This window comes from Cloeon dipterum, chromosome 2 (genome assembly GCF_949628265.1).
Source record: "Cloeon dipterum chromosome 2, ieCloDipt1.1, whole genome shotgun sequence".
NCBI classification, from domain to species: domain Eukaryota; kingdom Metazoa; phylum Arthropoda; class Insecta; order Ephemeroptera; family Baetidae; genus Cloeon; species Cloeon dipterum.
The window spans coordinates 11,937,055-11,952,200 of record NC_088787.1 but is presented as its reverse complement, the minus strand read 5'-3'; the positions used below and the strand labels follow the sequence as shown (position 1 = coordinate 11,952,200).

Below are 15,146 nucleotides of genomic sequence, written 5' to 3'. Positions count from 1 at the left end.
TGTGAGCTTTATCATTCTCGACGAGAACCCGATACAAAGTGCGCATCTCGTGTTTCTGCTCCGTTTTTTGTTCCTTGCGTTGGTAATAAAAAGAGCGAGTACATTCATCTGCCGGCCGAGAATTTCGGCGATCGCGCGCAATTAGAAGCACTTTGGGGCAATAAAGAATCAAGCCAGCCGACTTCCTTTATTGCTGACAATAATATGCGCGCGGGATAACTCGTTTTCGGCCGCGCATTCATTAGCCTTATCTATCAACACGCGAGGCCCAGCGGGCCCAGACGAGTGGCCCGAAATCGCAGACTGGATCTCGAGACAGTTTTCTTAAGAGTTCCTAGAAATTTACATTATCGTGACACCAATTGAACAATTCCATTTTCCGGTGCTACTCTTTTCAAATTAAATTATTCGACTCGGTTTCAAAATCGGCGTGTTGCGGTTGAAAAGTCTGTACAGCGGAACTTCAAACTACGAAATTCGGCTCATTATCATCACAATAAATCTGCCAAGCCATTGTTCGCGGATGATTTCATGGTTTACGTTTATACTCGGTACACGCCACGATCGAAACTAAGCAGTCAAGCGGTTGTATTCGGCCAAAATAAACACGTATTTATCGAACTTTGGCCCTAATTGAAAGGGCCGATGGCTGATTTACCGCCGCTTGCGCCAAGACCATTTTTTGACTAATGACCCGAGAACGGGTTCGGTTTTGTTCTCGTCGCTTATGGCTCTATCAGAGATTTAATGCACCTGAGTGAGAGAGAGAAAAAGGGAGATGCGGCCGCAGCAACAATACATAATTCGAGCTCATCATGTCGGTCGTGCACCGGCCATTATTATTTGATCGGCCATAAAAATGTTGTCTGCTGCTGGGGGCCTGAATGAACCCACATCACTCTCTCGAATAACCTGCGCGCAGATTGGCACCACGATAATCTATTATTGAAACCGATACCTCGCTCGCCTCAATAAGCAAATGCTCTCTTTTCACGACGCTTGCTCGCTCGCTCGCGGCCCTGCACCACGGAATTTCCACAGCAAATATTTGCGACCGACGCTCCGAGCGAATCTGCGCTTGACAAGCCCCCTAACTGAGACCTACTTTGATAGCTAAATTCGATCCATCGCGTTTACAAGGGGCTCCAAAAGCACATACGTTGAAATCTCTGTATAAAGTGATTCGGGAAGAAGTTGATTTTTTGTCAGGATAACACTGATTTAAGAAATTGTTATCTCAAGCGTAAATTATAGAGGAACGATTGAGATTTGTACTAGCATAGTAAGTGGAGGGATGTTTCATTTTTGATGATATTTCTTGACCCGTTATTTGTGAATTCTAGACTCTAGACAGGCCTAAGACAGGAAGCACTAAGGAAATATCAAATGTGAAGTTTCTTCATAGGATTTCAAAATTTCAGAGAAAAATTACGTGTGGAAGTCGTGCAAAGAAAAGGGATGCTGAACGATTGTCCTGTTGAACTGATTGTTGGACCCAATCCTTAAATGTACCAAATTTGGCACAGCTAATCCAGCCAAGACCAACCATTCAAGGTTGCTGAATCATGGACTAGAAAAATTTAAAGGAATTCACCACAATTGGCAAAGATCAAATTCAGATGCTCAAGAAACAAGATTGATTTTCGTAAACTGGCACTTTCCAAAATGGCGAATTTCGCCACTTTCACGGCGGAAGACCATCTGCTAGCGACTGTCAATTCGAACCATTTTTCTTGCAGGTCAATAACTAGAGGACCTACTGCAGCATCAAAATAAATAAACCTCCTACATGTGTGTGAGAAGGCATCAACCTTTAAGTGTACTCACTCTGAATCCACGTTCGGCCTTGACACGAGAGCGAGCACAGAAAACACGTTTCACAAAAAGTTCGGTGGCGAAAAAAACGACGCACTAGAGCACTCGGGGGTGAGAGGTCAGGGCGGCCGCGGCAGGCGGCCGCTGGTGGAGGCTGAGGGAGGACGGTACATGACACATGAGTGGCGGCGGCCGGCCTGTGCGGCGGCCTCGTGCAGACTGGCGTTGTCGGATTCGCGCGGCGTCTGCCTGCGCACCGCGGCGGTCCGAGGGACCACCCAGGCTGCCGTCTGGCCAATCTCGATCGCCGCCCTCCAGCCAATGCCCTGCCCGCCCGGCCGCGGCTGGGCAGCCGGCCGCCTGTCCCTGGCCGCCTGGCCCTGCCGGCCCGACCCTGACCCGGCGGGCCGCGCTTTCGGAAGGATGCGCCGACCGCGCGTATGTGTGTGCACACAATCTGCGGTTTCGCCCCTGGTGCGGACGACTGCGCTCGCACGTGCTTATTTGAATTTCACAATCGACGTCTTGATTGCCCCGACCGACGTGAGATTCCAGCAGGAATGAGTCAATCTGGCCAGAGATTGCCTCTGCCCCGCTGGCTGCTTGGGTTAATTTGCATTGGTCAGTGGTGGAAAATGAAGAAATTGCAACAGCTTCAATTGCATCTCACAAAAACTGAATTCTTGTGGGATGCTTCCATGCAATAAAAATTGAGATCGATTTGCCTGCCAGGCAGGAATTTAAATTATTGTATTTAATCATATAAGAAACATCTCATATGATAAGATTCTTGTCTCACCAATCTAAAAATGGAAAAAAATTTAAATGGGAAAGTTAATGTAAAATTTCTTACAATAAAATGGACAAATATATCAAAGTATGCTACACTGATTGCGTGTAGTACAACCAGACGCCAATTAAAGACTGCTGGCCAGCTTTACAAATCATTTTGAAATTGAAAGAAATTTAAATATTTTCAATACAACGTCTTGAACTCTCCCTCCCTCATTTAATTCAACGATTTAGAAGTACTGCAGAAAAAATATGGAATGTCATCTATGAAAATAACAAGTGGAAATTTTCTCTCAACAAATGCATTATATTTGCTGTTTCACCAACGCCGATTGTAATTAAATTTCGCCGTTCATCGCTTTTCGGACACCTCTATTAAATTGGTGGTGCCACGCACTTTATCGCGGGCCACATAATTAAATTGTAATGCAAAATACGAGGTGACGTCAGCGGTCGCATGAAAAACAGCCTGTCAAGCCGTCCAATAATCGGCTTATCGGCATGATACGTGCAAAAAACCGGCCGAGAGAGATTAATTTCGGAGCCGGTTCGCGTCAAATGTGCGCAGGGCTGTACTCGCTCGCCCAGCATCAAGTTGTTATATGCGTGTACAACGAAAGAGCAGCGCGAGCGAGAGAGCAACACACACAAAAAACAACAACAGCCTGACATTGAACCGTGGATTAGACGAAAGAAAGAGAAGTTTTTGCCGGCCGGCCGCCGCCGCCGCAGCACCAGCAGCGAGAGACAGAAAGAGATAGAGAGAGAGAGAGAGAGAGAGAGAGAGAGAATCAACTGCCGAGATATTTTTATTTCTCTCTCGCGGACTGACTCTCTGGAAATGATGTCGTTAAACAATTAGGATCTGGACAAAAAGACTGCTGGCTGTGGCCAGCTCAATTAAGGCTGTTGGCGAATTTGTGATTAATGGCTCACTCATTCTGCTTTCCGCAGTATTCAAATGCCATGAGTCGTAAAGGGTGATGGTCCTTAATTACCGTGCGTAATTGCGTAATTAAATGGTAATTTCATAATTAAATTATGATTTTACGACCGAGACTGCGGGTGCCTTTCATCGCAGTAGCATTTTTATTTCCATTAATTAGAATCAGTGAGTCGGATTTTGAGGCCATTTAATTTGTTGTTTTTATTTTAATTGAATGCGATTTCCGTCGGCGATGTGCACGACTTTTTGCCCCGGCAGCGCACGAAAAGGAACGCAAAACAATGACCGGCCATTGAAAGAGTGTGCGGCGAGGGCTTGGATTTCGTGCCGCGGGCGCGATTACTCGAGAGTCAAGAGTTGCTTGGATCAAATCTCGATCAGGTGACACGCTCGAGTAATCTGACGCATTAGTCGAGATTTAAGTAGCCGAGGACACAGGTATTAGTGTTGCGTCTGTCAGACCTCAGACCGCACCGCGTGTAATTCGGCCGGCTGCCTTGCCGCACCTGCACGCCGACTAATTAAATCGTAATTCGTGCGGCTTCGCCCGCAAAACCGCAAGCCGTTCGCACTTTTTCGGCAAAAAAGAAATTGTCCGCTCCATTAGCCGATGTGCGGGGTCTCAGCCACCAGCCACCGCCGGCCAAACGTTTTATGAATATGCAAAAAGGAGGCAATAAATTTCAACCTTCCCGGGCAATAATTCAAAATTGCGGCCGTAAAATAGTTGGCGAAACAGCGAGTGCTGCGCGGACGAAAACGCGGCTGCCCCGCGATCAGCAATTCAGCAGCCAAGGAGGCGGATTATTAATCCATTAAAAGCAGGGTATCGGGTGGAAAGAGCGAGCCAAAGAGAGGAGAGCGGAGCAAAAACAATCACGAGCGGCATTTGCATATTCGGCTGGCGAATTATAACATTAAACGGCGCGGCCATATTGGGGCAACGAGTGCGGCCGGCCGTAAATCAGGCTGCGCTTAAATACCTTTGTCTTTTGACATCAGTATTAAGCATTGTGCGCGGCCGGCGAATAAATAAATACGTACACTCATGGGCAGGCAGGCGGGCACAAGTGGTACTGCCTGAACGGGACGCCCATGCACTCGAAACAATGAGCAATGAATATTTTATCCGCGGCTGCTTATTTATTTATTTATGCCCTCGGCTTTCTCCACTCGCGGCCGCAGATAAAATCGCATCTCCCTGCTCACCGTGCCTTTGTGCCCGCGCGGAGTCGTGCACAAAGTCGCTGATAAGCAGGAAAATCAATTCGGCCTCTCGCAGGGCGGGTAATGCATCAATTAAGCACCGCCTGACGCACCCACAAATCACGCAATTGAATAGATTCGGCCCGAAAGCAAGCGCGCACATGGAAATATATCTCCATCTGCGCGATTCGGGCTAATTGCGGCCGACAGACGGGCCCCGACGACGATAAATAAAGCAATCGCTGCTCCTGAATTGACCCCTGACCCCGTGACGTCACTCCCGCCTTCATTAATTAGCGGTGGGCCACGGGGTGGACAAGATTCGGGGTCAATTGGACCTTCGGACGGCAGACAGTTTGCTTATTAATGTGCAATTGATAGGCTCGGCGGTGAATTAGCCGCGCGGCTGGTCTATTCTTGAAAAAAAATCGGGTCACTTTGAAGCAATTTACTAGTTAAAAAATGAGCAAAGCTCCGCGCGCAAAGGTTCATGCTTGTTTTTCCACGCATAGACGGGCAAGCATCCTCCAAGCATCCTCGGCTAAATTGCTTCATTTTAGCTCTACACAGCAGGTTTGTGCTCGGCTCGCGGATGACTTTTTACTTTTGAGCCTTTTCAAGGCGAGTTGCGGATGCTGGCTGGCTGGTCGGCTGGTATTCGGGCCCGGGACTAGAAGAGGTTGCCGGCCAACAAGACGAATATTATGCCCGTTAAAGAGGCGCATTTTTTACTCGTTGTCAGAAAGAGTTAGTTCTTCATCACGCACGCACGCTGCTCGGCTGGCTGGCCGTCCGGCCAGCTAGCTATAAGCAAAACGTTGGTAAACACATTTTTCGGCTGGGGCATCTGCGCAAAATCGTGTGTTGTTTGGCCGGCCGGCCGGCGAATAAATGAGCGAGAGAACGCGGCATTATTAACATCATAATAAAGCGGCAGTCGGGGCCGGATTCCTCCTCCTCCTTGATAATTTCATATCTGGAATTGGTTTTTGCCCTGCCGCGGCGGCGTTTCATCTGCTCCGCGTTTTGCTTGCTCGCTTGCGTGCCTCGCTCGACTCGCGGCGATTCATTTTGCGCCCAGAGAGAGAGAGAGAGTGAGTGGCGAGAGCGAGTGGCCCCGGGCCGGCCAATTTGGCCCTTGTAAACCAACACCTATCAGCGAGAGCAGCGTTTATCCGTCCGGGCCCTCCTAACGCAATCACGTGTCGGTCGGTGGATCTGCTAATTAATTCGCCCCTTGTAAAATCCTTTGCACTTTTCCTGTCTAGGCCAATTAGCGGACAAAAATTGCTTTATTGTCGGCTAGACCTAGCAACGTGCTCAACTAGGGCAGGTGTCGGCCCGGCCGGGCCAGACAGGTGACTTTAGGCTAGGAAAAAATTATTCAGAATCAATATTCATGTTCTGCCAAAAGTTAACCATCGGTGTTTGAAGAAAATTGGCCAGCTTTAAAGAGATCAAGGCCAATTATTAATATGTTTGGAAAGCCACGATTTTTTCCTATTCCCCGTATTGTTAGTTGGCGATTTGAATGCTCACAATCAGGTTTTCGTTTCGGTCGTCTGCGGAGCGAGGCGTGAGGTGCAAAAGTGGTCCTCAACTCATCGTGAGCACTCCAGATAAGCGCGAGCGCGCGAGTGAGCGAATTCCCTGCTCGAGTGTCGCTACGGCAACAATGGCCGCGGCCGGGGCGGGCGGGCGTAATTACCTGGCATTGTTGTGGCGCAGGCGGGCAATTGAGATAAGGATAATTGAGGCTGGCCTATTGGACACTCGTAATAACACAGAGATGCAAACACACGTGGGCAGCGTCGGTGGCTCTCGGGTTTCTTTCTGCTGTGACGTCACCTGCGTGTGACCTCCGGCTCGATTCCCGGGCCAGTTTTTAGGCATTCGGCATAAATTTATATGTATACAACAGGGCTGCAGCCGTTAGATGGAAGGAGCTGGCTGGCTGGGCTGCCGTCGCCGCTGCCCCAGCTCTGAATTAGCATACAAAGTATGTGCGATCAAAGCCGATAGATATACTCTGCTCCCCTCCATCAGTGGGCGCCACGGATTTTTTTTCCATCGAAATTGGTTTCCCCTTTAAAACATTTGACTTGAATACTTTATTTGCTCCTATTGTCGCACAAATTCCGAGGTTTTCAACCTCTTTTTTTAAAGATTTTTCCTACAAAAGATGGATTCTCTTCCGGAAGCAAAAAATCACTCCCGTCTCCCTAGGGACAAGTATAAAAGCAACTTTAACTTGTCACCAGCCAAGAGTAGAGGGATCATTGGAACTAAATACAGTCATACTTTATTTGATCCTATTGTCGCACAAAGAAATTCCAGAAATTCCAAGCTTGACCTTTTCCGAAAAATATATTTATCTTGGAAATAATATTAACAGTGGTGGGATTTTTTAGAGTCATTAGAGCAGGCCAACTTTTTAAGGAATGTCACGTTCCATCCCCTAGGAAATGAATACCAGTAATTATTATTCCTGCCATTAGCAAAAGGGTACCAGGGTTAACGGATATATTGTTCAGCGTGGAAGGAAAAGTGGTGCCGGGATTTTGCGACATCAAATAAAAACTTCCGTCCGGCACTTGGAAAATAACAAAAAAGCGAGCGTCGGAGCGGATTAATGATGTAATCAAGGCAGCGGACGCGGTATCAAAAAGCGATTATGAGATAGAAGGTGTTGCTGATGAAAATGTATTTAAAGTGATCAGGCACGAACAACAAACACGACCACACTACCATATTATATATCTCAGCCCGGCTACGCCGTCTTCTCATAAATGTATATAATTTGGTGCGCCTCCTTTTAGAGGTTACGGCCGGCGTATATAAAAAATAACTTTATTGAGCTGTCTCTCTCTCTCTCTCTCTCTCTTGCTCTGGGGCCAGCGAGCTTCTCTCTGAGCACACGAGAAATTTTTCAGCGGCCGCGGTCGAATCGGCAACAGCGCGCAGTGAGAGAGATGTGAGTTGGGCCTTTTGGAGTATGACATTGCTTTTGGTCATGCTCTCTCACAAGCAGCTTCGCTCTTCTCTTCTCCTCGCGAGCCTAGCCTGGCATTATGCTCGGCAGGCTGGCGAGGGAAGAAAAGAAAACCAACAAGGAGAGAGAGAGAGAGAGAGAGATCTTCTCCTGCTTGTGGGAATGTTGTTTTTCACGGGCGCGCACACAAACGGTCGTCCAGTTTAGTTTTTTCCGCAATAAATTTCATGTTTCATGACTAAATCGCCAGACGCAGCCGATGATGACTTATTCGCGGCGGCCGCGTGACACACTCGACTGTCCGCAGAATCTGCGAATTTCGAGCGAGAATGAAAATGGCAGCCACTTTTGGAATTAGCAAGTTGTTGCCTAGGCTCCGTCCGCCGTAATTCTACACTCATAATTTGCTCCAGATCGCAGATAAAAAACCTTTCCTCGGCAGGTTCATAACTTGCGGAGGTAAAAAGGTGGGACATTTGTTGCGGCGGTTGGAATGCCAAATGATCACTTTGCGAAGGATTTTCTTACTGAGCTTCAAGGTACCCGCTGGGAGGACGCTTCTTATTCAGTATATCTTGACAATGCACGAATTACTAGAGCTTTAACACAATTAGCTAAAGGGTACTCTATTGTTGCTATAAATTCCTCAAAATTCAGTATTTAAGCTTCGATGGTAAACTTTCTTAACAAATCGCTGCACTGCTTTTCCTTATAAGATGCAGTCAAACCGACACAAGAGTTTCAAGGAAGCTGTGAGGGGGAGGTTTTTAACACAAAAGCATCACAGGGTCGGCAACTCATTGTCTGCAAGGTTGCTGGCCGGCGGGCAGTAAAAAAAACGCATGGACGCTCTTTCCAAGAAGCGCACTAATTCATCCCTTCACGAGCAGGAAGACAGGCGGAGGCGGGATGAAAAGAAAATACCATGTGTGTAGGGCAGTTTCAAATATGGCTGTTAACTTATTTGTGTGCACAGGGATTATCTCTGATGGCCTTGTCGCGTCGCTGATTGCCATCAATATAATTTTTCTTGGCGCGAGATGATCATGAAAAGTAAAATGTGGAATGGCTTCCACGAAATGATTCACTTCTTGACCATACAAAATCTAAAAAAATTGATATTTATCTCTGTATATTTTTCTTCAGAATTGGCGGCTAAAAGCGAATGATTAAATAGAAATCCAGCACATTCATTGGCACTTTGGCTGCAGCAAAATTCTATCCCACAGAGTGAACTGTAGAAGATTCCGAACCGCTGGTCGTTGAAAACGACTGACTGCTCCCATTGATAAGTAAAAATCAAATGAGAACTAGAGACAAAATCTTTTGAAAGTTCCGCCACTCACCTTTGTTACGACACAACAATTAAAAAAGCCTTTTTATATGAATCTAGGGTGAAAAATTCTGTTTGCCTCAATTAGATTAAGCTGTTTCTGCTACAATTACATATATAAAAATATTGTATTCACAATTAGTTTTGAAACTGTTAAATTGTAGCGCTAGAAATAATTTCCCTTGCAGACGAAGAAAATTTCATTCATTCAGGCATAATCGGCAGTGATACGGATCCGAGTGAATGAATTTGCGGTGCTCGAAGGTGCTAATTGGGCCGGAAGTGTTGCCTCCACGTGCATTACACGTGTCTAATTATCAAGCGCGGCGGGAAATGCGGGTGGCGGGTGATGGATGCTCACGTTCGCCTCGCGACGATCTGTCATCGGGCCGACACGTCCGCACCCGTTTCTCCGCTCCTGCCGCAGCCCGGCTTGCAGCTTCAGATCGAATTTCGCTCGCAATATGTCAGACCGATTCTTGGGGCCGGCCAGTGTCTGACAGTCTGCTTAGCGTCAAACTTTGGCGCCCGCCAGCGTCAAGTGGCGTAGCGGCCAAGAAAAATGGGCCACTTTGTTCCACGCTGCTGTATCAAATTGCAGCTTTCCACCGGAAAAAATAACTCCCAATACGGTGTTTGGTGTGAGTGTATTTGGGCTGAGGGAGTTCTTTTTTTCATTTTAAAACAGCCAGCCGTGCAGTGGGTCTGACAAAAAGCTCTTACTCGCAGTGAGCGGTCGAGTCTGATTAAAAATTCAGCACCGCGCAGGAATGCCAGGCGAATTTTATCTCGGCGAGCGAACGAGCGAGCGAGCGAGCGGTGCAATAATGAGCCCGTGTACCATGTGGGAGTACTCTGCTCTCCGAGGTACCAGCCGACATACTTTGGAATAAATAAATTTACGTCCCGTGTACATGCCCGGCCGAGTGTGTGTGTGTATTGAGGTGCGAGTATGGTAATCACCTGCACCGAGACACGCTGGCAATTACCCGCAAACAGCCTGCTCTTTTACTCGCCAAATAAAATAAAGAGCAGCACCGGAGTCGCTTTTAATACTAATTAGATGTATCGGCATGCATATTCATCAGGCTGATTGCCCATCCAATCGCACTCGTTCGCTCGCTCACTCGCTCGCTCGCACACGGAATTAAAACACCGGGCCTTGTTCTTCGTTTAAGAAAATAAAATAAAATCAATCTGGACCACTTACTCGTCGCGCAGCAAAAAGGCAATTTTCGCTTCGTTTCGTTTTATCGAGAGGTATCAATTTTATATTTAGTCGCGCGGACGCGCTAATTGCCGTTTGTGACATCCGCGCGGATATTTTCGCCGCCCTTTTGATCGAACCGCACGCAGACAGACGCGACTTTAATGAGTTCGCTATTTCCAAACCGTCTAATTGCGCTTTCTGGCCGCTTCGGAAATAACCGGTTTCATCTGCCCCCCGAGTTTTGATTGGGGAAATTTCATTACCGAGCCGCATTCGTCATGAAACAAACAACGAGACCGGCCGCTGCTGCTTCGGGAAAGCGAGCGGAATTTCAATCGATCCATCACTGGCACGAAAAATGAAAAATCGCCCGCCGAGCGCTCCTCCTCTTCGTCAGCTGATGAATTTTCTCGGCGTGTCTGTCGGCAGAATTTGCCTCGGCCATTAAAAAGTGGCGGCCGAGGCGACGTGTTTGTTTGCGCGCCTCTTTAATCGATTTGAGAAAAAAGTCCTGGCAACAGATTGCTCCGCTTTCTCACTCCGGAATTTTCGCAGATGCGCTCGCAATGAGCAGCAGCCAGTATGTTCTGATTCTCCGTCTTATTTTTTTTTTCTCTGCTGCCGGCCTGAGAAAGAGCATCTTCCTTTCGGGTTAGCGACTGTAGCCACTAAATCTTTTATTATTTCACTCTTGGAACGTGATCCTAAGGTCTGATACTCGTAAAAAATAACTGCGTTCTACCAGGAAAATGTCAACATAAAACTGTTTGGCATTAAATAAAAAATTACTTCATTCCAGTGATTGAGAGAAAATTTACAACAGATTTTGGAATGATCCAAAAAATTATTCTAATTGTAAATTTACTTGTTGCATTGAATCAGATCCTAATTGCTGATTGTGAGCGACTAAAAATTAAATAATAAAGAGATTTATGTTAGAAACCACTAGTTAGTATTTTGTCAACTGTGTGAAATTAGGTGAAATTATGGAAATTTTTAAGTAGATTGAAACAGGGAAACAAAAATTATTCGAATTTTTGGCTCAGCAATAAAATTGTGTCTCTTGCAATTTTTCTACTATGAGCAAAAATAAAGAGAGGACCTTACTACAACTATAATCCAAGTTTTGCCAATTTTCTCCAAAATTTACAGCAATTGACGATATTTTTTTAATCAATAAATTCTTTGATGTGAAGTAAAACAAGATTTCAATCACAGAGATAGCCCTCATCATTTGAAAATCATGCTAACCTTGCGGTCTCCTAAATAAAAAAATTGCAGGGCTACCTAGGTTAATTCTGGCTTTAAATACATCATTAGGGATTAGTGTATGCATTTGCAACAAAGATTTTCTGGGGTTTTGCATTATCAAATTCTCTTAAGGGAAAATTCAACTGTAGCTTTTAAAGTTCGGTCCAAATAAAGTAGTCGGTTTTCACCATCAACTGAGATCATTTTTGCAGAGTATGAACAAACAACCCACTTGAATTAAAAAAAAAGAATGGCCATTTAAGAATCCGTTAGTGGTTGAATTTCGGGAAAAAAGGTCTAAAATTCGCAACCCGAGGCATCTTCTCAGCCAGTGGAGATCGAGCTCGGGTCTCGTCGTCGACGGCGGCGAAAATATATTGGTTTACAGCATCCTGTGGCAGCAAATAAAAATGTAGTGTACCATGCCATGTGGGCCTCTTCAAACGCTCGCGTCCTAATGTGTCAGTCAGAAAAAGCAGCAAAGCGGGGGACTCGCGCAGGCCAAGAAAAAGACGCTCATTTATATTTAAAGCGGCAGACGCTGCCGCGGCCAGCCCGCGCAACACACACACTGCGAACGCGCTCGTAAGACAATGAGAAATGAAAACAATATAATGAGCAGACATTTTCATTCACTCCTCCGCACCGCGCGCATGCATTATTTATTCCTTTCTTTCTTTTTCATAAATTTGCGTCCAGATTTCGTCAGGGGAAGAGTGCAGTGTGCGTGTGTGAAAAATGGACGCGATTACTTCCCTGGCACCACTTGTTTTCGCCTCGTGATAAATGGCAGCTCGCTTTATTATTGCCCGTTGAGAGGACACAAGCGCGAGCTTCCTCGAATTCCGCGTTTTGATTTATCGCCAAACGTGCGAATCGTGGCAGGGTGGCTTCCACGAAACGCAGTCTTGATTATGGAAAAGTCATTTATACAATGGCAACTGCACACTTTTAACGCGAGTTTAAAATTCAGCAGCGCACGCCGCGATGATTTATTTTTTGAGATATTACAGGATGTGTCAGCAGATAAGGCAGAGCTTGATTTTCATCAATAATAAAAAGCTCCGAAAGTCGCGTGCACGAGAAGTACTCATGTTTCAAATCCATTAAGTGCTCTCTCCGCTAAAGTGCAATAAAACAATCGGCGGTGCAACTCGCTCTCTGTACACACGGTGCAGGTGTAAATAATTGGGTGTCGAGAGTGCAGTTTTGCAGCATTGTTATGATTATCGCCGCCAATAATTACGGCCGTTAGTGCGTTGACGGAGCGAGTGTGTTACTGCCTGCCACTGCCAGCTGCATCTTTCCTTCGCAGACATGAGAGATAATACGGGACGAGTGTGTATGTACGCGCTCAAATTGCGGCTGGGGCAATTACGCGGGCGCGTTGAGTGAGAGAGCCCAAGATTGAGTTGTTGTTGCTCCCCGGCCTAATTACACGTGCGCCCCGAGATGATTGTTGCGCCGTTTTGTCCAGTCGATTTAGGCCAGAGCTCAGCAGGTGAAAATTTCGACAGTTGGGATTTTTCTTATTGTGGAGAAGTGGAGAATGAGTGAAAATTGAATTAATACCAATCACAAGGCAAAGAAAATCTACGCATCAAACATGGCTATCAGCGGACATTGTAACTAGCAGGAATCCAATGGATTTTCCTCTTAATTCTTAATAGTGTCTACTATCCATATTCCTTACTGCAACAGTTAAATATAATTTTACCACAAACCCAGATCGCAGCCATAGCTGCGCGGCCGAATGTTATGCTTGATGCGTGAGAAAATCATTTGTGAATTTTGTTAGCTAATAGGTCAGTTTCTGAGTGGAATTTGGATGCGGTGGTTGAACAGATTTAAGAAAGTAAACGTTTATAGTGCTTGACGGTCTAAAGGGCAAGCGACTATTATTTTTCCGACTTAGAACCGACGGCTGACCACAGTCATGTCCCACCGGCTGGCTGGATGAGTCCTTTAGAAATGGTCACAGAACATTAAACCCAAATACTTGAACTCGTCAACAGATGGAACCACCATTCACTTCCAATTTTATGGCATTTCCAATCTGATTTGAGATTATTTTCTGTTACGCCTGTTACAGAGCATTCTAGGCGTGAAAAAATATTCTCTTGTGTGCTGGAAACTATAATCGACTAAGAAAATTGCAGTTAATGGGGCAGAAAGTATTTTTTTCACAAAAGGAGTTTGTGATATCACTAATAAAATAAATATCATAATGGCTATACTCAAAATTGTTGAAGATTTTTAGTTTTGAAAAATATTCCTCACGTTTTAAAACGATTTTCTGAATCAATTTAATTATATGCAGCACGTCCGAGGAAACCATTTTGCGTGGCTATCAATCAGCACAAAGAGCAACAATTATTTTTCTGGTGTTTTTGTGTGGCTAGAGCAAGCGTTTTCGCACGGTACAAAAATAGCCACTTTCCACCAAACAATTTTATTTTATTTCCTCCTCTACTCTTTCAGCTCTGCACACGTGTCCTTGCGTCAAAATAACCCCGTCGGTCGGTCGGTGGGTTGGTGGTGTGGTCGCGTCCGATGACGACGACCCCCGCGCGCGAGTGTCCCGAGCGGGCGGTGCTGCTGCTAGTTTGTCTGTGAGTGTGTGCAAATTGCAAATGATTATCGCCCTCTCGCTCGGCCGGCGAGCCGGTGTCGAGAATTTTAATTGGCGCCAAAAAGCTGTTGAGATGGGCCAACGGCCAACACGCTTGTTTTTACCACGCCGAAACTGTGAAAATAGAGGCTAAAGCTCACTGCTGTCGCACACATCACGACGCAGACTCTGAAAAGGCAACTGCTTTTTGTCTGATCAAAGGAAAACCTACAACAAGGATGTTTCCAGGGGGTCGAGGACAATTATGAACTTAAATAGATTATGTCGCTAAAGGACAGCTCTGGCAAAAAATAAAAATACTGGACGCAAGGTGCATGGACCTCATTTGTTATCTGCCGCTTGGCAGGGTCGTTACGACGCCGGGAGCTCAAGCAATATAATAGACGCGATGGGGTGCATAGGAAGTTTTCTATGCCTTGAAAACCTTTTCTGTGCACTTATAACATTAAGGTTGTCCAAAAATGAGGAAAACAATATTTTTTTTTTCGTCGAACAACTAAAGACAAATATTTATGAAGCGGATGTAAGGTATTTTAATCTCGGTGATGAAAGTTAAACGCGTGCTGTTGCAATATTTGAGGATAAAATTCTCTTCGGGTGGTAAAAAAACATCACAAAAGCACAAACTTGCTCTTTCCAGGTAGAAACCTGTAAAAATACCCCAGCCAAGAATTCACTTTACAAAGAATTAACTATTCACACCAAAATTTAGTGCGAAAGGGATAAAAAGAACCCTGCAGTCCCTAAATTCGCACCTAATTTGATCATGATGAACATCATTTTTATACAGATGAAATTATCCAACATTTATTTCTGGATTTTAATACAAATTTGGTGCCTCCAGCCCCTGTTGGCACCCTTTTCGGACCCACCGAAAGATGTACAAATAGAATTAGAGTTTTTTTTTCACTTCCTCTCATTCGTTTGAGGAAGCAGCAGACAAAGTGCGTCTTTGAACAAATCAATCAC

General features: G+C 45.6%; 1 protein-coding gene across 3 annotated transcripts in view; it reads right to left on the bottom strand.

The window, feature by feature from the left end:
• The window catches only part of LOC135935562 (transcriptional activator cubitus interruptus-like), a 74,417-nt gene that overhangs the window by 15,750 nt on the left and 43,521 nt on the right, over positions 1–15,146 (bottom strand). The window contains exon 1 of one of the 3 annotated variants that reach the window (XM_065477995.1): positions 1,828–2,039. The exons of the other annotated variants lie outside the window; for them this stretch is intronic. The gene's annotated coding sequence lies outside the window, so the exon portion shown is untranslated. Of the gene's footprint in view, positions 1–1,827; positions 2,040–15,146 lie in introns of those variants that run through there. 3 annotated transcript variants of the gene reach the window in all.